At 35.9% G+C, this 22,110-nt stretch overlaps 1 long non-coding RNA gene across 1 annotated transcript; it reads left to right on the plus strand.

The window, feature by feature from the left end:
- The first annotated feature begins 5,410 nt into the window (after nt 1-5,410).
- Nucleotides 5,411-6,267, plus strand: LOC149927086 (uncharacterized). Its single transcript, XR_016474077.1, has 4 exons — nt 5,411-5,842; nt 5,906-6,008; nt 6,067-6,096; nt 6,155-6,267. It is a non-coding gene; the product is annotated as an uncharacterized LOC149927086 (long non-coding RNA).
- Nucleotides 6,268-22,110: the final 15,843 nt, after the last annotated feature.

The raw sequence follows: 22,110 nt of genomic DNA on the forward strand, positions 1-22,110 counted from the left end.
ATTTCCTCTTCCTCGGTGTAATGGAGAGATTCGTTTGCCGCACAATCACACTCAAGATCCGATTATTCTTTTATTTTATTACGAGATAAGTGATCATTAAATGTTGTTTGAAACCCCTCACGGTTTGGTATATTTCCGCACATATCCAGCATTTCTTTGGTACCGGAGACATCTTTATCTTTCCCCTAGCGGCTGGCTTATGAAAACAACAACGCATCTATGAAAATCATTTCACGACTTGTGACGTAGTTTATATCACGTGATGTGTTGGAAAAAATTTGGTTGACGAATAATGGAATAAGGAACATACAGAATTGAAATGGATTTTCCAAAGGAGTCAGGAAATGCTTTTGGAAATACTGGGTCCTTAAAGGTGACGAATAAGGTGCTATCATAGCGTGCTTGCCACCCGTGTAATTATAAAGGTACAAACTTTACCCGTTTCCCCGCCATTAATTAATATTCATGTCAAGCATGTAATACACCTATAGAGTTTGACTACTTGTTCAATGATCCTCGCGTCGCTTTCCCAAATCACATGTTAAATTCCCAAAATACTATCCATATAACAGGCCAATGACCCCTAACGGTTAACGTGTAATTATTAAAGTAAATACAAATTTTACCCTCCTCCACTTGTTCATTGATCCTTTTCGCGCTTACCACTAAAATAGGTCAATGACCCCTAACGGTAAAACAATACAAACTTTACCTTGGCACACTCATTAATATTCACCCGTTTTTAAATGACTTAGTTTATCAATAATATCGTGAATATAAATTATTGAGCCGTTATAAAAGTCGTAAAAATCTTTAATAATGAAATTTAAATCTATCGTATACTACCTGTATTTTATTCCGTGTTTACCAAGCAGCACGAGGAATGTTTAATAGACTATAACAAGTTTAACATGTACGGTCCGTTAATTTTCGTAAGTGACAGCGTAAGTGACAGGAGGGGCCACTTTACTACGTTAAAGAACGTTAAAAAATCTATCAATTTGTAAACCTTTAAAATGACTAATAATTTTATTAAATGGGTGTAAAGGAAGGGTGATAAAATATTGGTGACAATCATCAAACATTCCAGGAAGCTTTAATTCTATCGTAGCAGACATGGGCTTATTGTGATATTTATAGACCCTTATTCTATTTAGTTAGGGGTAAATTAATAACTTAGTGGCAGCACACACTACCCTGATTGTAAATACTTACCTTTTAGCCAACGAATGTTCCTGTATGTTAGTTTAATGTTGATATTTCGGTTAATAATGTAGTAAAAAGCTAAGTCTAACAAATTTAAGAAATACTTTGTCGTCAAAACTACTGTTGAAAACATTTGCAGTTACACTTTGTTATAATCTCCCGCGTAGTGACTTAATAATAAAGGCTAAACGTATTTAATAGCGTCATGGAATAATTAACAGGTGTTTTCGGTAACGAGTTTAGGGTGAACCCTACGAAGCAAGAATTACACATTTCATTTTACAGAACAAAATTGGACGACAGTTGGATAATGAGTGATAAGGAAAATAAGGAACCGTGTACGGAACTATTGAAACGTATCAATATATTGAAAAAACAGAGACGAAAACTTCAAGCGGAATATATCGCACAGAGAATAGAACTTGAAAGTGGTTTTCCTACGAAATGAGCCTTCTTACGTGTCTTTAAAAATGTTTTCGGTAAGAGAAAGATTATTGAGTTTTAAAAACTGGGTTACTTATGGAACCTAAGACTTGGCCGCCTGGGGATTTTATTCGCTCGGCAACGGAACGAGTGTCAAATGTCCTTTTTGCGGACTAGTGGTTGATGAATGGAAAGATGGAGACATTCCATTGATAGTTCATTGTCGTCCAATTCCATTGTGCCCATTCATTCGAGGATGCCAAGTTGGAAATGTAACAATATTACAAAAGTCGTAAACATATTTTAGAATTTTAATTTCAAAGTGTAAATATTATAATAAAGTGTCAATTTTCAGTGTAAAAAAATATGTGTCCCAGTTTTTTCATGCCACCTTTACATTAATTTCGCGTATAACAGTGAACATTTTCTATCAATAACGGTTCTTATTTCAAAATCATCATATAATTGTAACCCATAAAATGTTATTAAAAATAACAATGAATTCAATAGAAAGAACGTTTATTCACAATTTCTTTACAACGGTTTTAATATTAGGAATTTGATTAGACTTGCAATATTCTTGAAAATAAACCAGAGCATTCATTTGCTTGTCAGTCGGCATTTTGAATTCGGCGGGAAAAACCACGTTAGATGTAGTTTTTGCTGCAATTGTTGACTCGTTTGATTCCATTGTTTCATCGCGCCTTTTACATCTCACAATAAGTTCGTTAAGATAATCGATAATTTTATCATCTGACATTTCCTCTTCCTCGGTGTAATGGAGAGATTCGTTTGCCGCACAATCACACTCAAGATCCGATTATTCTTTTATTTTATTACGAGATAAGTGATCATTAAATGTTGTTTGAAACCCCTCACGGTTTGGTATATTTCCGCACATATCCAGCATTTCTTTGGTACCGGAGACATCTTTATCTTTCCCCTAGCGGCTGGCTTATGAAAACAACAACGCATCTATGAAAATCATTTCACGACTTGTGACGTAGTTTATATCACGTGATGTGTTGGAAAAAATTTGGTTGACGAATAATGGAATAAGGAACATACAGAATTGAAATGGATTTTCCAAAGGAGTCAGGAAATGCTTTTGGAAATACTGGGTCCTTAAAGGTGACGAATAAGGTGCTATCATAGCGTGCTTGCCACCCGTGTAATTATAAAGGTACAAACTTTACCCGTTTCCCCGCCATTAATTAATATTCATGTCAAGCATGTAATACACCTATAGAGTTTGACTACTTGTTCAATGATCCTCGCGTCGCTTTCCCAAATCACATGTTAAATTCCCAAAATACTATCCATATAACAGGCCAATGACCCCTAACGGTTAACGTGTAATTATTAAAGTAAATACAAATTTTACCCTCCTCCACTTGTTCATTGATCCTTTTCGCGCTTACCACTAAAATAGGTCAATGACCCCTAACGGTAAAACAATACAAACTTTACCTTGGCACACTCATTAATATTCACCCGTTTTTAAATGACCTTGAACACCTGCACTAACGCGATTTCTTTTATACTGGCAAGGTAAGAGGGTAGTAACAATATAATCGCGTGACGGTTAACGAATAAGTCATATTAACAGGTGTTTTCAATATTACCAATAACCCTTTGAGCTGTCAAAATGATTAATTACTTAACGGCCAACGAAAGCGTTATAACTGGTAGCTATAGAAATCGAGATGCGCTTGTGTTCCAACGCGTCTCCCTAGGGGGTTTTAGGTAGTATATATATCCTTTAGACGCCAGAATCTAGGAATCCCGACTCGAGTGAGTCTTCCCGGAATAAAAAATGTAAGTTTCTAGGTGTTTTTTTATTATTACAAATACTTAGTTGTTTTTTCTTCTAGGGAATCGTTTGTAGCCATACATATTCTTTTCGCATTGATTTGGCCTAAAAATAAATATACGTCATCAAAACGGTTTTTGGTAAAAGAGGTAATTTTTTAAAGTTTTATATTTAATGTTTTAAATAGTAATTAGTATAGTATTTATTCAAAAGTCGCTTGATGACTTATGCCTATGGTGGTGCCTTGGTTATTAGCCTAGTTGATTATTATTATTATATTTAAAGCAGTAGCCCCGCCAGCGATAGGCACAAGTAGGCACGTGCCTACGTTGAAAATTATCGGGCCTACTTTGGGGGCCTCCACATTTCGAAATGGGCGTACACGATTTTCTAGTATTTGAAGCAACTATATCCAATTTAATGGATTGGACGGTTTTTGTACGTACAAAGATGATAAATCTTTAAATTCTTATTTAGAAAATACATGATTAGTTTTCAATTATCCCTCATGGGCCCACCCGTTCCATTTAAGTTTTATTTCTGTAGTGAATTTATTTACATGTTTAAAATCGTTTTACATCCCGTATATCAAAATTGGTCAATCCTTGGGAGTGGCAACGTATCTACAACATTTAAAGCAATTCAGTTATTAGATGTGAATTTTTTTAGAGTCCTAGAAATAAAGGGAGTTTCGATATCATTTTCAAAATGCCAAAAAGCCACAACACTAGGTGGTGGAGTGAGAAAAAAGTCTTAATTTTTCTAGAAATAGGTTGATTCCAAAGTTATGGCATTGGAGAATATAGTTGAAAACGGATAACCAGAGGAAACCGCTGAGTGGCTCGGGTATGATTCCCAATGAAATCGCCGAAAGAAATAGCTTCCGCAACTGGACTTAAATTGTGGCTTTAGATGAAGTGTTAGGTGTTACAAATTATCTTTAAGTCGTTGCTATTTGTCAATCATGCAACCCGTTCTATTTCGATCTACATTGGTTAAAGGGAGGAATAAGAATATCCAAAATTTTTATTAAATCGAAACACTGACTTCTTTAATTATTTAATAGCTGTAAGGTTGCTTTGAGGATTATGTCAAATACGACATAATTATTTTACGCATTCCAGTGGGAACTACTATATCCGAAAGGATTTTCAATTATCTCAACCGAATTATAACACGTCTGCGGACAACAATGGGGGTGGAAAGGCTATCAAGCCTATAGCCACTTTTTCGATTAATAGTGATCTATCAAACTACCAAGGAGACAAACCCTCAAAAAAGCCCTCAATTAGTAGTTGATAAACTACTATTATTAATCGAAGCGTGCCGTTCTTCGATTAAAAATTAAGTGGGTAATATTTAATTGTAAATAATTTATTTCACAAATTTTTTATTAAATAATTTGTCAAATAATTAAATTTCTATTAAATAATTTGGTTAATAATTAAAACTTATTAAACAATTTATTTAATAATTAAATTTTTATTAAATAATTTGTTAAATAATTAAAACATATTAAACAATTTATTTAAAAATTAAATTTATTTAAATAATTTAATAATTATTATATTTTTATTAAATAATTTAATCATTATTATATTTTTAATAAATATTTTGTTAAATAATTAAAACTTATTATATAATTTATTTAATAATTAAAACTTATTAAACAATGTATTAAACAATTTATTTAATAATTAAAACTCATTAAACAATTTATTTAATAATTAAATTTATATTAAATAATTTAATCATTATTATATTTTTATTAAATAATTTAATCACTTTTATATTTTATTAAATAATTTAATAATAATAATTAAATTATTTAAATTATTAAATAAATTGATTAGTTAAATATCAAACAAAATTACAGACAAGTTTTGATGGTTCAACACGCAGTGCCTACTCGCGATAAAATCCTGGTGGGGCTACTGATTTAAAGTTCAATATTAACCTTACAGATTGGATACAAAACTTCAGATGGTCGCGAAGACCTTATTGTTTTTCGAACACCGGCTGCTCACAATTATTCGGGGGATGCAAACCGCAAAATGAACGCGATTGGCTACTATGTCAATAAGCTTCCCAGGGCTCAGGAACAATATGATATCGAGGCCGTCGATCACCATGTCTTAAATATAACGCGACTGGCCGAATACGTTATTGTAAAAGATAGGCAAACCAAAGAGTACCTGGGAAACTTTATCGATCTAGATCGAATAATAGTAGCCACGAGGTTTGAGTGCCCCAATTTCCCCGATTTAGAGCTACAGCCGGGGGCATTTCACCATCATTTTAACAACGACCATACGCGGTATGTATCAATGGCCGCCATCTTTTGTCGGGGAAATTATATAGTATTTCTTATTTAACAGAAATGTGTGCGCCTATGAAAAGGTGAGGCAAGTGGCAGCTTATGTAAAAAGTATAGATGGTAATCCCCTAGAGTTATATCCCCAGGAAGACGACGACCCATCCCAAACTATACTGACCACACCTCCGACAACGGCTACAAACACGGAATCTCCAGCGAAAAAACCTAGGGAGCTTGATCTTCGAAATGGTAATTATAAAACAAAACTATCATGTTTATCATTTTTAATTTTTATTTTTTATTACAGCTCCGGGAATCACCATCTTAGTAGAAGGAGGTAAAACATTAGGTTCCGAAAAAATAATTACAATTCTAATAGCATTTTTCATTTGTAGGTTCCGAGTTAAAAATTATATGCTACTTCATGGAATTTAAAGAATGATTTTATTAAAATAAAATGATTGGGAGCTTTCGGAACGTAGTCCTTCGTCAGCCGCTACAATATTCTAATTAATGTGATTATACGATTACATAATATATTAATCAGAATATTGTAGCGGCTGACGAAGGACTACGGTCCGAAAGCCCCCAATCATTTTATTTTAATAAAATCATTCTTTAAATTTCATGAAGTAGCAGTACTTTTTATTATAAATCATCATGACAATTGTAAATAGAACCATGGAACAAAATTTTAAAATTCAAGATTAAAAATTATATTAAAACAGGTTTTGTAATAAAGTTGTATAAATTAAATTGTATAAAAAATTGTATAAAAAAATTGTATAAAAAATTGTATAAAAAATTGTATAAAAAATTGTATAAAAAATTGTATAAAAAATTGTATAAAAAATTGTATAATAAGTAGTATAATAAGTTGTATAAAAATAAAGCAACACACTGAGCAAAAGAGGCAAACTTATTGTTAAATATTTACCTATCAGTAAATTGATTGTTTCGGGTAATTATTTAACATTTAAAAAATGTATAATATGCAGGCAGACTTGGCCCAAAACCGTTTGGTTTAAATTTACATAATAACACCTCCCTCATTCAGGCGGAGTTTCACCAGCTGGACGTGAGAGAAAATAGGCGCGCCACACCGCCGTGGAGAGAGAGAGAGTTTAGCCGAGGATCATCGAAAATCGAAAGATAGAGTTTCGCTGAGAGAGAAAGTGTTTCGTCGAGGAAGCTATCTGCGAGCTATTAAAAAATTCCTACACGTTTTATATAAGAACTTAATTTTAATTGACTCGATAACAAAAAGTGGATTATTCATACAATGGCCTTTAAAAAGGGTACGTTAAAACATTTTAAACTTTTATTTTTATTTAATACGTATTTTATTATAGTTTCTCTGACGTTACAATCGCCCACTTGATTGGTGGTCACCGTATCAATTTTTAACAAAGAGCCGGGGATTTACATTTCTAATGGCAACCAAAGTACGGACATTTCCTTGGAAACATGGGACGCCCTTACAAAAGAATGGTCTTCCGTCATTGAAAATCTAAGCTCTACCACAATAAAAAAAATTATCTGCCAATTCCGACCGTCGAACCTTATTCCGATTGCACTTTTGAACCCAATTTTAAAGTTTCTTCCTCGGGAGGAAGAATTTCATGGAATTTAATTCCGTTTACTCAAAAATATTTGGAATACGAAATTAACTTATCAGCCAGTCTATCACTTAATGCAGCGCAAGTGTTAGCTTTAAATGAATTTAAAGTGTGTATAGATGAACAGTTGAGTCTGTTAAAACAAAGGGTACCGGTTATAGACCTCATGTTTAATGTATTGGTCGACAATTTTTCGAAATTTCAAGCGGGCTATAAACCATTGCAGAAGCGACAAATACCCTGTGACTTTATAGAAATTTACGCCGCCTTTCGTATTTCTCAGGATCACCAAGTGGAAAAAGATTTTTTGGAACAATTTATAGGTTATTGTCCATTTGACGTAAGGGATTTGATTGATCATTGATTAAATGACGTAAAATATTTGAAAAACATTTTCAGTTTATAAATATTTTTTTTATTAGTAAATGTTTTCTTTGTTATTATACCAATGTCATTCTTGCTTCGTAGGGTTCAACTTAAACTCGTTACCGAAAACACCTGCCAGTAAGTTATTTCCGCCCGTTATTTCATATGACGCTATAAAATACGTTTAACCATTATTATTATTAAGTCACTACGCGGGAGATTATAACAAAAAGTGTAACTGCAAATGTTTTCAACAGTAGTTTTGACGACAAAGTATTTCTTAAATTTGTTAGACTTAGCTTTTTACTGCATTATTAACCGAAATTTCAACATTAAACTAACATACAGGGGCATTTCTTTGGCTGAAGTCAAGTATTTACTATTAAAGACTTATTACGTTTATTTAAATTTCATGAGCGCGAACCGACCTTGTTTAATTTATGTAAATATTTCGTATAGTGGCAATGTATTCAATATAAATTAGAAAGTTCTTAATACTATTATGTGTTCAATACGCGAACTTATAAATGCATTATATTTACGCAAATTTATCAAGAATCGTTAATGTTTCATTAATATAAATTAGAAAGTTCTTTGTACTTTTATATATTCAATACGCGAACCAAATATTGAAACTTGATAGCGACGTTTATACGTAAAAAATGCATAATTGACAAATGTTATAATGTAATCTTTATGGAAGACCCCTTTCCATAACCGTAAATCAGATGATCACGTGACGCGGCTTTTTGATGGAATTATCTAGGGAAAACTTGTTACACACGCCGAAACGCGAGTTCTTGAAATGTCTTGATATGAAATTCCCCCTTTTCAACACATGTTTACGTGAGATGACCCCAAAGACGCTAACGGACGACAGGATATACTATCTTTACCCCGTGATTAACGTATTGACTATGTTAAAAAAACTTGAAATATCCAAGATGGCCACTAAACTCCCTAATTTCTTCACAAACTTTCGTTTCCCGCGCGTCGTTATTAAAGGTTAAGTGACAGTAATATATGATGCATTTACAATGTCATAATAATAATCAGCTAGGCCCAAGCCATCTACCGACTTTTAATGCGACGTTTTAGGTTAATATAAAAATCCGTTAGGGACAACTTGTTTAAAAGCGTTAAAAAAATTGATCTATTAACGTAAATATGGTAAATTTCCTAAAAATAACAAAGATGGCCACCCTTTTCAATACACCCTACAGAACCCGTTTGAATATGAAACATTAAAGATGGCGGCCAAATCACATGAATTTTCCAACCAAAATTACTAAGAGTTCATATAATAATCGTTAAAAGAGAGACCACCCTACAAACTTTACTCCGTTATGTTAAGCCTTTGACATTTTTATCGCGCTTCCTAACGGTTAATAAAACACAGCTTATAAAACTGATTTATATTTCCTTCTTAAGACCATTTGTTGATTAACCCCTAAGCCGCTTCCTAACCGTGGACAGGTAATAAAACAGTACGCACTTTACCCCTATCAAATATGCCGATTTTCCCGCTAAAATTTCATATTCATGTTAATAAAACTTTCATAATTCAGAGTCTATGATTTATGCGTTTACATTACCTAAACAAAACACATGTTAAATACCCGCCAAAAATGCTTATTATTTGTTAACCATATAGCGACTAGGTCACACGGCGCATTCCCCGATTCTCCCCGTACTACACCTACTCTTAATCAATCAAAATCTGTCACAGCGTTAACAATGGAAAACGGGGAAAAGCCCGAGTATAGCTAAGCGAACCTGGGAATTCCTTTAAATGAGCACTGACCCCATTTTTAACAATTTCGCGCCAGCCAATCAGCGCGAAGTGCACGCGTGGGATACGCGTGGTATACGCGTGGCGCCAAAACACCAGCCAATCAGCATGAAGTACACGCGTTATCACGCGCCACCTGGCGGGGGTTACCTAGTTTAGGCCACGCCCCCCTTTGAAGCGGGGACTTCCGGTGCCGACCCCCACGTCTACCTCTACATGGAAAAACCCTGAAGAGGTTAGACACTCCTACTGACATCCACTGATGATAAAGGAATATCCACATCAACAACTTATAATAATGGAATAGACGAGCAATCTACTGATGGTACAAGAACAGTTATTTAGTAACTGATATAAATGGAATAGAAGTGTCAACTAATTAAGATTAAAAATTTAGTGAAATATAAATATAAAACTAAAAGAAACAGACGATAATTTTCTTTGACGGCCACTATTTTTGATTAATTCCTTTCTAAAAAAAATCATAATTATTTATATGTTTAAAATTTTGATTATCATTAAAATAACTACTTAATTCCTGCTTATTATACATTGGATATCCTATGAAAGTATTCTGTTAATGGTTTGGTTTTTCTAAATGTAAAGTTTACATGTCTACGAAAATAGTGGTTATCTAGTATTTAATCTGACGGTGCGTTTTTCAATAATTTTAAATAGCTCCTAACCCTAATAATTAATACATCAAATTAACCCACAGATGTAGAGACCCTAAAAGTCTTTACCTTTAAAAATTGCTTTAGGCTGACAGCATTGTTGGCTACGTATATTTCCATGTGTTTGTGTGACAATATGCCACCCAAGTTGAAGATTAAAGACCGGTCTCCGTTGACCAAGTTCGTCACGATCATGGATGTCAAAACGTTGTTGAGAACGACCAGAGAAAGGAACCACACGCATAGAAATGTAATTAATTATTTTCCGCTAAATTGTAACACTGAAAGGTTCTCTATATTTATAAATAATTATCCCCATCACGCACGAGCTTTGCTTATGTGGGTATCGGGGAGATGTGCACACTTAATTAAAGCTAAATCTTCTACTTAAAATAAGATAGTTTCTTTTATTAGTGTCGACATGATGAGCTGATCTTAATTCCATCAGGTAATAATGCCTCCATTTTCGCCAAATTCTATTCATGATTTGTTCTCGATGTTTTTCTCTAATTTTAAACTGCCTCTGATTTTTCGGAACTATTTCTTTAAAATTGAGCGGTGGCATCAAAGTTGATCTTCGGCCAATAACAAGATCAGCAGGACACAGTGGTGATGGTTCGTTAGCGTCATTGTAGTTATACGAAATTGGTCGCGAATTTATTATCGCTAAATCATTTAATTTTTCCCAAATTTTTTTATTTCCCTATCAGCCTTCTTGAAGTTTAGGACATTATCCTAATAGATTATACTGCGTACGCCTATACGCGCGACCATTCGTCTAAAAGCTAATAGAAATTCTTGAGTGCTAAGTGATGGCACCAGTTCTAAATGGACAGCCCGCGCGATGGTGCAAGTGGCCAATAAAACGTAAGATTTTTTTATGGGAATTTTGATCATTGTTTTTTGGCAACGGAGCGGTAGGCGCTTCGCCTAATTTAGCTTGAAACCTTTTACATTTTACGCAGTCTTTCACTACGGTTCTGGCCAGCTGCCTACCGGCCGTTAACCAATACCTTTCCCTTATTTGAATGATTGTATCTCCGATTCCGCCATGCTTCTCCCCCAGTAGCAAATTTTGGTCGGCCCGATGGTCGTAACAAATGAGTCGGCCGACCTGGTCGGTACGTAGTCGGCCGCTCTGTACGGATCGTAGTCGGCAAACTAGTCGAAATGTCACCGACGCGAGTCCGTGCATCGCTATGGCACCGACTAATTTTTGGAAAAATGGCCCACCCCAAAAAAGTATAGACCGCCAACTCTCTAACATTTAGCCTGGCAATAGATCGAAGCTGAATATCAGTCGGGCCTACCACTTTGCAGACGCATTTTCTTCTAAAATATTTAGTCGGCGCTACCTTTATTGAACCTCTTTGCTTACCAAAATATTAGGACTACATCAGTCGGCACTACTAATTTTCGGTCACTTTTTCGACCCAGAAACCAAGACTGTGTAACAGTCGGCCCTACCTATATTGAGTCACTTTGCCTATCAAAATATTAAGACTACATCAGTCGGCCCTACCAATTTTTGGTCACTTTCCTGACCAAAAAATCACGGCATAACAGTCGGCCCTACCTATTTTTATTAAGGTTGTAGACCAAACATCAAGACTATGTTAGTCGGCCCTACTTAATATAAGTCAATTTGCCGACCAAACATCAAGCTTATCAGTCGGCCCGACCAATATTATGCTGTTTTGTAGACCAAAAATTAGGGCTGTAGTGTCATAGGCTCTAATAATATATTAGGCCTGTGCGAGTACTTGAAAAATGCGAGTACTCGTCTCGAGTCCGTGTCTGAGTACTCGAGTTCTTTATTTTTTGACCAGTCTTACGAGTCCAAGGAGTTCAAGTCTTTTTATCTCATTTTTTTAACGCGTAGTTGCATTCAACGGCTCACCACCAATATTTCAATCACACTTCACTCATAGATCTTGCTTTAGTCACACTTTACAATTCTAAAGTCTGATTGAAATATTGCCTTCCTCAGATTCGCAGCGTTGTCCGTTACCACATAGATTCGAATGAGTTTCAAATTATCAATTGATATAAAGGTTTGAAGAAATTCCTAAATGGCAAACTGAATATTTTCTGCTGTATGAACATGGTTGAATGGTAAACAAGCAAAGGTAATCACTTTTGGTTTGTAACTACTGGTTGTATAGTGGCACGTATGACTAAGGTAGGAATCATTGGTTCTAGATGACCAAAAATCACTGGTGAACGAAAGAGACTCGACTCCCTCTTTAATTGAGCTGGTTATGTCAGTCTTGATATTGTCCATCATTTTAAAGTAGAGTTCAGGGATTATTGTTCTGGAAAATGTAGTCCTAGATGGAATTTTATACCTTGGTTGAAAATCCAGGGGGATCATTTCCCGATGCTTCGTGTTATAGCTACAGCTTTCGGATGCTTCTCTGAGTATAATGTTAGTTTTGCATATTTGTCAATTTTTTATCGAAGTTTTTTATCAGGATTAATTTCAATTTCAAGATCCTTGAGCGCTGAATATTCTCCAGAGTACTTAAATGGCAAATGCTTCCTCATGCTTGTAGTATTTTCGCATTTCACATTAATGACTATGTGACAGACTTTGCACTGCCCACTTCCATCGGTTTTTAAATCAAAATAGTTCCAAATCATAGACTTAGTTTTCTGAGGGGTATCCGAGGGGGTATCCTCGTTTCCTGAAAGTCCTGCCAAGGCTTCATAATCATTAGTTTCTTTAATAATTTCGTTTGAGTTTTCTTCAAAAGATTCACGAGGAGGCAATATTTCTTTTTGAAACATCTTTCTTTTACTCATAGTAGTTTAAGCCGTGTTATAAATAATAAAAGTCTTAAAATTAACTTATACTTATTTGTAAACGTAAAACAGTAAACTAAACTTACTAAAGCCGCGTCACAAGCACAAAGGAAAGACCGCTCTCTACTTCAGAGTGCAAAAAACAAAACTAAAACTAAAATCGGAAAACATGCCGGCTTGGTGAGTCACGCGATCTCCGTTGGGAATTCAAAGTCCGTGAGCGAACGAACCATAAAAAATAACAAGTCAGCCCAGGCCGTAATATTAGTTCCACATCAGTGTATTCGAGAGGGCAAACCCATACACCCTTAGTCGACACAGGTAGGAAAACTAATACTAATATCGTTTGATATATAAATTGCCATCCTAAGTTAAAGAGTGGATGCCGCCCACCATCAGGAGACCCGGGTGGGAAAACTGATATAAAAGCTTTTGAGCCCATGTGATTTCCTATTGTTTGATATATAATTTACCATCATATGTTAAAGAGTGGGCACCGCCCACCCTCAGGATACGCGGGTGGGCAAACCAATACAAAAGCTGTTGAGGCCATGTGATTTCCTATCGTTAGATATATAAAATTCTACCCTAAGTTGAAAGATTAAAACTTGGGTATCCACCCACACTCAGGATACGTGGGTGGGCAAAGAAATACAAAAGCTGTTGAGGTCATGTGATTTCCTATCGTTTGATATATAGTTTACCATCCTATGGTCGCATACTTTGCAGCTTAAAGTCCTGTTGCAAAAGCCCTAGCCAAAGTGCTAGCTCATTGAATTTAACATGTGCGATTCTAGCAAAGCAGACTTTTGCAACAGGCCTGAAGTTCGACTGCTTTGGATTTTTTGGTCTCACTCTTTCACGTAGACGCGAGCGAAAACGATTACAATCTTTTACTTTTATTCTTCTATCGAATGAGAACAGCTTGTTTTATTCGGTCAAACTCCCTTTAAGGGGGTTGGTCGGAGGGGGCGGAAAATAACGGCACTGCGTGCGCGTCAAAGAGTTCTATCGAACGACACCAACTTTTTTCCCGGTCACTCTCCCTTTAAGGGGGTTGGTCGGAGGGGGCGGAAAATAACGCCACTGCGTGCGCGTCAAAGAGTTCTATCGAATGAGACGAACTTTTTTCCCCGGTCACTCTCCCTTTAAGGGGGTTGGTTGGAGGGGGCGGAAAATAACGGCACCGCGTGCGCGTCAAAGAGTTCTATCGAATGAGACCAACTTTTTTCCCGGTCACTTTCCCTTTAAGGGGGTTGGTCGGAGGGGGCGGAAATTAACGGCACTGCGTGCGCGTCAAAGAGCTCTATCGAATGAGACCAATTTGATTTTTCGGTCACTTTCCCTTTAAGGGGGTTGGTCGAAGGGGGCGGAAATTAACGGCACTGCGTGCGCGTCAAAGAGCTCTATCGAATGAGACCAACTTGTTTTTTTCAATCACTTTCCCTTTAAGGGGGTTGTTCGGAGGGGGCGGAAATTATCGGCACTGCGTTCGCGTAAAAGAGTTCTATCGAATGAGACCAAATCTTTGGATCAACTATACAAACTAAACAAGTTCGCCAAGAAGGCGATAATATTATTTTGTGCCACATATAAACGACTTCGATAAGAAAGTGCCACACTTATCTATTACTTCTGACCATACACGGTTTTGATAAGAAAGTGCCACACTTATTTATTACTTCTGACCATACACGGTTTCGATAAGAAAGTGCCACACTTATTTATTACTTCTGACCATACACGGTTTCGATAAGAAAGTGCAACACTTTTTTATTACTTCTGACCATACACGGTTTCGATAAGGGGGTCGAAATTGGGGCGGGGGGAGGCGAAGTTTGAGGTTAACTTGACCCTAAAACGCCGTAAATATACGTAAAATAACGCGGAAAAACGGACGGGAATTGCGACAACTTAACTTGACAAATCCTCCCGCGTTGCAAAGATAGATTAGAAGTTCCGAGTAAAATTTGTAAACAGAGCGGTGTGGCTAGGTTGGTAGAGGCGTCGGTATATGGAGATTACGCGGCCCGCAGCTATTTGTGTTCGAGTCCCGGCGCTGGCGTTAATATAAGTTATATTAATAGAATATTTTTCGCAGCTCCATCTACCGTGTCGTCGCTTTTCCACGCCAAACAACATACAACATACAACACTTAACGACAATCCGTCCATAGCAATAGTCCCACTTCGATATATATATATCTCGATGTGGAACTAAAAACCACTACCATAGCGTGATTACGGGATTTCACCTGGTGGTGAGCCGTTGAATGCAACTACGCGTTCAAAAATGAGATAAAAAAAAACTTGAACTCCTTGGACTCGCAAGACTCGTCAAAAAATAAAGGACTCGTTGTAATATTTATTAACTCGAGTCCACTTTGAGTAACTCTTAAACCTTGACAAAGGACTCGGGTACTCGTACGAGTATAATATTAAGACGTCGCGAGTCCGAGTACTCGCATTTTTCGAGTACTCGCACAGGCCTAATATATTGGTAGAGCCTATGACTATACAGCCCTAATTTTTGGTCGGCAAAACAGCATAATATTGGTCGGGCCGACTGATAAGCTTGATATTTGGTCGGCAAATAGACTTACATTAAGTAGGGACTGACATAGTCTTGATGTTTGGTCTACAACGTTACTAAAAATAGGTAGGGCCGACTGTTATGCCGTGATTTTTTGGTCAGGAAAGTGACCAAAAATTGGTAGGGCCGACTGATGTAGTCTTAATATTTTGCTAGGCAAAGTGACTCAATATAGGTAGGGCCGACTATTACACAGTCTTGGTTTCTGGGTCGAAAAAATGACCGAAAATTGGTAGGGCCGACTGATGTAGTCCTAATATTTTGGTAAGCAAAGGGGGTTTAATGAAGGTAGGGCCGACTAAATATTTTAGAAGAAAATGCGTCTGGAAAGTGGTAGGCCCGACTGATATTCAGCTTCGATCTATCGACCGGCTAAATGTTAGAGAGTTGGCGGGCTATACTTTTTTGGGGTGGGCCATTTTTCCAAAAATTAGTCGGCGCCATAGCGATGCACGGACTCGCGTCGGTGACATTTCGACTAGTTTGCCGACTACGATCCGACCAGAGCGGCCGACTACGACCCGACCAGGTCGGCCGACTCATTTGTTACGACCATCGGGCCGACCAAAATTTGCTACTGGGGGAGAAGCATCCAATAATTTTAAACAAAAAACATAGATTTTAATAATTATTAATTTCACGAGGCCACGAACAAGTGAATCATGGCGGAATCGGAGATACAATCATCCCATTAAGGGAAAGGTATTGGTTAACGGCCGGTAGGAAGCTGGCCAGAACAGTAGTGAAAGACTAAGTAAAATGTAAAAGGTTTCAAGCTAAATTAGGTGAAGTGCCTACCGCTCCGTTGCCAAAAAACAATGATCAAAATACCCATAAAAAATCTTACGTTTTATTGGCCACTGGCGCCATCGCGCGGGCTGTCCATTTAGAACTGGTGGCATCACTTGGCACTCAAGAATTTCTATTAGCTTTTAGACGCATGGTCGCGCGTAGAGGTGTACCCAGTATAATCTATTAGGATAATGCCCTAACCTTGAAGAAGGCTGATAGGGAAATAAAAATTTGTGAAAAATTAAATGATACGGAGATAAAAGAATTTTTCGGAAATCATGGAATAAAATGGAATTATATTGTAGAGCGATCAGCTTGGTTCGGGGGTTGGTGGGAGCGATTTGTTCGCTCGGCTAAAATTACGCTAAAGAAAACGCTCGGTAAAGCAACTCTTTACTATACAGAGATGGAAACAGTAATCTCTGAAACCGAAGCGATACTAAATTCGCGACCAATTTGGTAAAAGCTACAATGACGCTAAGGAACCATAACCACTGTGTCCTGCTGATCTTGTTATTGGCCAAAGATCAAATTCGATTTTAAAGAAATAGTTCCGAAAATTCAGAGGCAGTTTAAAATTAGAGAAAAACATCGACAACAAATCATGAATAGAATTTGGTGAAAATGGAGGCATTATTACCTGAAGGAATTAAGGTCCGCTCATCATGTCGGCCCTAAAAAAAGAAACTACCTTATTTAAAGTAGGAGATGTAGTCATCGTCTATGACGATAAAATACCACGCCTTTTGTGGAAATTAGGAGTGGTAAAAGAAATAACTCTAGGTAGAGAAAATAAAATCCGCGCATGCATTGTAAAAAGTTCAAAAGGAACTGATTTTAAACGTTCCGTGCAACACCTTGCAAATTTCGAAATTACGAATTAAAACATTTATTTTTTAAATTATCACCGGGGGAGTGTTAAAAATGTCCATATAATAAATTAAATAAAATGTTAATCTTATAATATCCATTGTTAAAATAATTTAAGAGCTCAATTTATTTCAATGGGGGCCATTGCTTTTACCTCGTTTTACCCTCACGAAATAAGCAAATATAAAAGTATATTTTATAAACTCATACGGTGAAAAATTAAACTTTTAATCTAAATTTGGTTATTTTGAAATTATCCATTTCAATTTGATTGAAAACAAAATAATTTAATCCAAATTAAATACGTTAAAATAAAGGTTGCCGCTGTTATAGTCAGATTTCGCCTTCCATTCTTCCTTTTCAACATAAATTAAAGATGCGTGTATTGTCATTGAAATCTTGGCCAGTTTTTGTGCGACTCACTGGCAAGATGTGGCGCCCCATTCCAGCCAATTTGGTGCCCCTTACCGATGATTGAACTCTTGTGAATAACATTTTGAACATTTTTTACACTATCGGAAAAATAATAATAAAAATTTATTGATGATATATATTAATACATAAGCTTTAATTAAGTGTACACATCTCCCCGATATCAACATAAGCATAGCTCGTGCGTGATGGGGATAATTATTTATAAATATAGAGAACCTTTGAGTGTTAAAATTCAGCGGAAAAGAATTAATTTCATTTCTATATAAGTATAAATAGCAATGAAAAAGAATTATTACATTCATATTAATAACAGCTCTAGAAAAAGTTTCAAACCAAAATTAATTATATTTTAGTAAATCACATAAATTATGGTATCCGTAAGCAATCAACCATCTAAATATTTTTTTTGGTATAAACAACCATTAGTAGTGAATTTAATATCTTTGTCCAAAATATTGTATAATTTAGATACAAGTAATATCGGATTTTTTTACCAATAGTTTTTAATTTTTTTACTATCATTATTTGACCATCTAAGACCGATCGGGCGTTGTTTATGAAAAACAGATAGCAAAATATATTTTGTGTATAATTTGCTAATAGAGAACACCTTAAAGTCAAAAACATTGTGCTAATTTGGATAGGGTAAAGATGATATTAAGTAATCAAAAACGTTTTTGGTTGCCACGGTAAAACTTAACTTTTCCTTTCGGGAAATTTCAAGTTGCATAAAAGTCTACTTATCCCCCGAATTTCTCCTTGTGAGAAATAGAACATCAGTGTCAACTATTCTTATTAGAATTATATTAAATCCTAACTTCAGTCCGTGACACCAGCCCTTTTCAGTTACCCTTAACAATTGTTCCACTTCCTCTCTTTAGTCTAGTTCTGGCTTTAAGCCTATTCTGTAAAAATACATCGAAGATAATGTCAGAAATAGAAACTTGGAATTGGCCTTTGATGTAGTTAATGATGGATTCCGCGTTATCATTAAACAACGTACAGGTCCCATGTTTTATCATCTTGATCATTGCGGCACCGTTAATGAGCACCGAGCTAACGTCAGGTTATTTTTATACTTGAGCTTGAAGACACTCTACTGAGTCGGAATTAGTACTTGATTGATGATGCAAACGGGTTATTTTCATGACTGGAAAACGCCTTCAGATTGCCGGTTCGAACTTAACAAGCTATGGCAGAACTGAGAACAACTAGAAATGTCGTAAATAAAACTTACTCTAAAGAGTATAGATATATTCGAAATAAAACTTTATCTCAAAGCCAAAAAATTAAAATTGTAAAATAGGCTTGCTAATAATAACAGTTAAAAAGTCACTCTAGGTAAATTTAATTCCATTTGAAACTCTCGACACTACAAATTATTTCTTGTACAATAAATATAGATCATTCTTAAATAAAAACGGTTTGAGTCTATTTGATCGATTCCCAAATGATCGAACGGGTCACATTTGATCGAACGAAATTGGATCGAAAGCTACTGTAGGGTAAAACTACTAGTTTTTGGGAGTAAATCGAAAAGGCAAAAATGAACTCTGTACCTAATTTTTAGCAATACAACGGTGCATACGCGCCTACGGCGCGCGTACATCAACCTTACCTAACCTAACATAACCTGACCCTATTTATATATATCAAAAACAACGGGCCGTTATCATCGATGTCATAAAAAATTCCATCATATAGTGTATAAAGTAAAAATCTCTTCATCTTTGTGGCTTAATACAGTTAAAGCAATGAATTATTCCCTCATTATTCCTTCTTCACTTAAGCAATGAATTATTCCATCATTATTCCTTCTGCACTTCCTATTGACATTCAGTAAAATAAAAACATACCAACTGGTACTATAAATACTTTTGAATTCGATCAAATAGTATTCGATAATTTGAAGGTTCGATCTTATGAAACAAATGACAAATGGGATTCGATCAAATGGAATTTCGATCAATTGCAACGTATAATGATCGACTGTCGATCACATATTTTTCGATCAAATGGACCAACACCATAAAAACTGTTTATTTCAAAACTTTCTTTCATAATTTTCATTTTGTTGATGACTAAACATCTCAATCCTTTTATGGCGCGTAATAAAAAATGCCCTTTTAACTTATGTCCCGACCCCTGGAAATAAAGGGCCCCAATGATTGAGTCGCTTTTTGGTTGTCGTTTAATAATCAGCTAGGTTAACACTCAAGGCACCACCTTAGACCTAAGTCATCGAGCGACTTTTAAAGCCTTTTAATTCAGGTGGCCGTGATATAAAAGCACTTTCAATGCCTCCTATCTCTTACAGATAAGGAATGCCTTTAGCTATACGTGCAGAAAATTTCACGGTTTTAAGTCAAAATGCATAATTATTCTTACTATTATTAATAAAATATTTTATACATTTTATATGTTTGAAAAGAATGCAATCTTTTATCCATAAAAAAATTGAAAACAATGAAAACGTTATACTGCTAGATTGCGAATTATATAACTTTTTAGATCAAAATAATTATTTCTTTCTACAAAATCCATCTATGTAGAATTTACTACTATATATTCCATCCAACCCTTTTGGCGAAAAAATTGGTAATTTTAAACGAAGAAAATTAAGCAGCGGCTCTACACTAAAAACTGATTAAAAATGGATTGCGTTCTTGTAACTAGACAGTGTCCCAATTTGGGATCAGAGCTGCTCGTCCCTCGCTGACCAGCAGAAACGCTAAGCACTCTGCAAACCTTTTTTGTGAAATTTAATAAGTATCTCCAAAATAAGTACGACCGAAAAAATAGATTCAGTGAAAACCACGAGTAACAAGAATGGTAAGGCCGTGTCTGGAGTACTTCTCTTCTCGCCGGGGACATCGGTGGTCTTCTCGGTGTAGCATCTGTCCTTGAGATGACCGTATTCCAAATCGACTCTCTTGTCAATTATGCCCATGACGTAGTACTGACGTATCCTATAATATAAATATTTTGTAAATATTAACAAAAGAGAGGAAAGATAAAGGTTTGTTCAATTTAAATCGATTACTAGCCTTCATTTGTAAAACACTCAACCGAAAACTTACCAATTAAAAGCTTTAGGGGTTTGAAACAAACTAAAACCGGAAAATTGCCCCACGTCATCGGAATTACGGAGAACATGAAACTAGTAATGGTCAATACGCATACCAGATTGGTTCGAAATGTTTAAGGGTGTCATCGGTAGACCTACAGCCTAATATACGGTGATAAAACCATTTTTTAAAAGTTTTTGGTTTTGAGATTTGTATAAATGTAAATATTAATATATTTTTACGATTCCTCATCAAAAGTTTTTTGTCATACCGTTTTCGACTATATAATGCGAGTCATGACATTGTAATACATTCAGTTACTTAACCGAAAAGATCTCGCATCTATTTAGAAGTAAATAAATTTTCTTAAATTAACCATTGCCACTTTCACTTATCTTAAGTCAGTCGCGTTCACGAAGACGGTTCTGAGCAGTCGCCCTCTTTGGCAAGTTTCTTCACTTATGGTGCCGAAACCCAGGAAAGGAAAATTTGGGAACTGGTATATTCAAAGTCTTGGTTGGCCAGCAGATACATTTGTGGACATGGCAAATCGACCGACGAAGATACGAGGTTCGGTGAAAAGCGTAACGCAGAGGCTGGTAAATAATCTGGAGGCGGAAGTCAACGAGACTTTGGTGGACGAGACTAGGTAGGAGAATTTACTGAATCAAATTGAACAAAAGTTGATGTTGGCTCAGCTGGATCAGGACGTTCAAACCGACTTAATAAACGATGACGAACTAGACAAGGACATAGAAGACTCTTTAACAATCTGGATCATATTATTGAAGTGAAAACCAAATACCAGATCATACTTAGGAAGCTACAAGCGAGCACAGCTCAGCAAGCGGCGTCAACTATACCTAATGACCGTCCGGTAGCCCAACCCGGCAAACATCCTTAACTGACGCTCTCGAATTAAAACGGAGAACCTTCTCAATGGGCGAATTTTTGGAACCACTATAATATAGCAGTACACGGAAATGAAGGTATTAAAATAAATTGGACAAATTTACTTATCTGCAATCTTACTTAGAAGGACATGCCTCGAGAGCCATTATGGGGCTACCAATATCTGAGTATTTTATTACGAAGCAATCACTATCCTGACAAAGCGATTTGGGTGTGAAAATTTAATCGTTGATGATCACATGAACAACCTACTGCAACTTGAAGTCGTTAAACTTAGGTTTTACCACACATGAAGATTCAAAGTTTGAAGACGTTGAGTATCGGAACAGACACCTATGGAACCTTGCTACGTACCATATTTAAAAAACGGCGGCCACGTGATATCCTGTTAGAATTCATGCGGACAAAGAAAGGACAAATCTTAT

The sequence above is a fragment of the Leiobunum rupestre genome, chromosome 9, assembly GCF_980474605.1.
Source record: "Leiobunum rupestre chromosome 9, qqLeiRupe1.1.hap1, whole genome shotgun sequence".
Classification (NCBI taxonomy): Eukaryota; Metazoa; Arthropoda; class Arachnida; order Opiliones; family Sclerosomatidae; genus Leiobunum; species Leiobunum rupestre.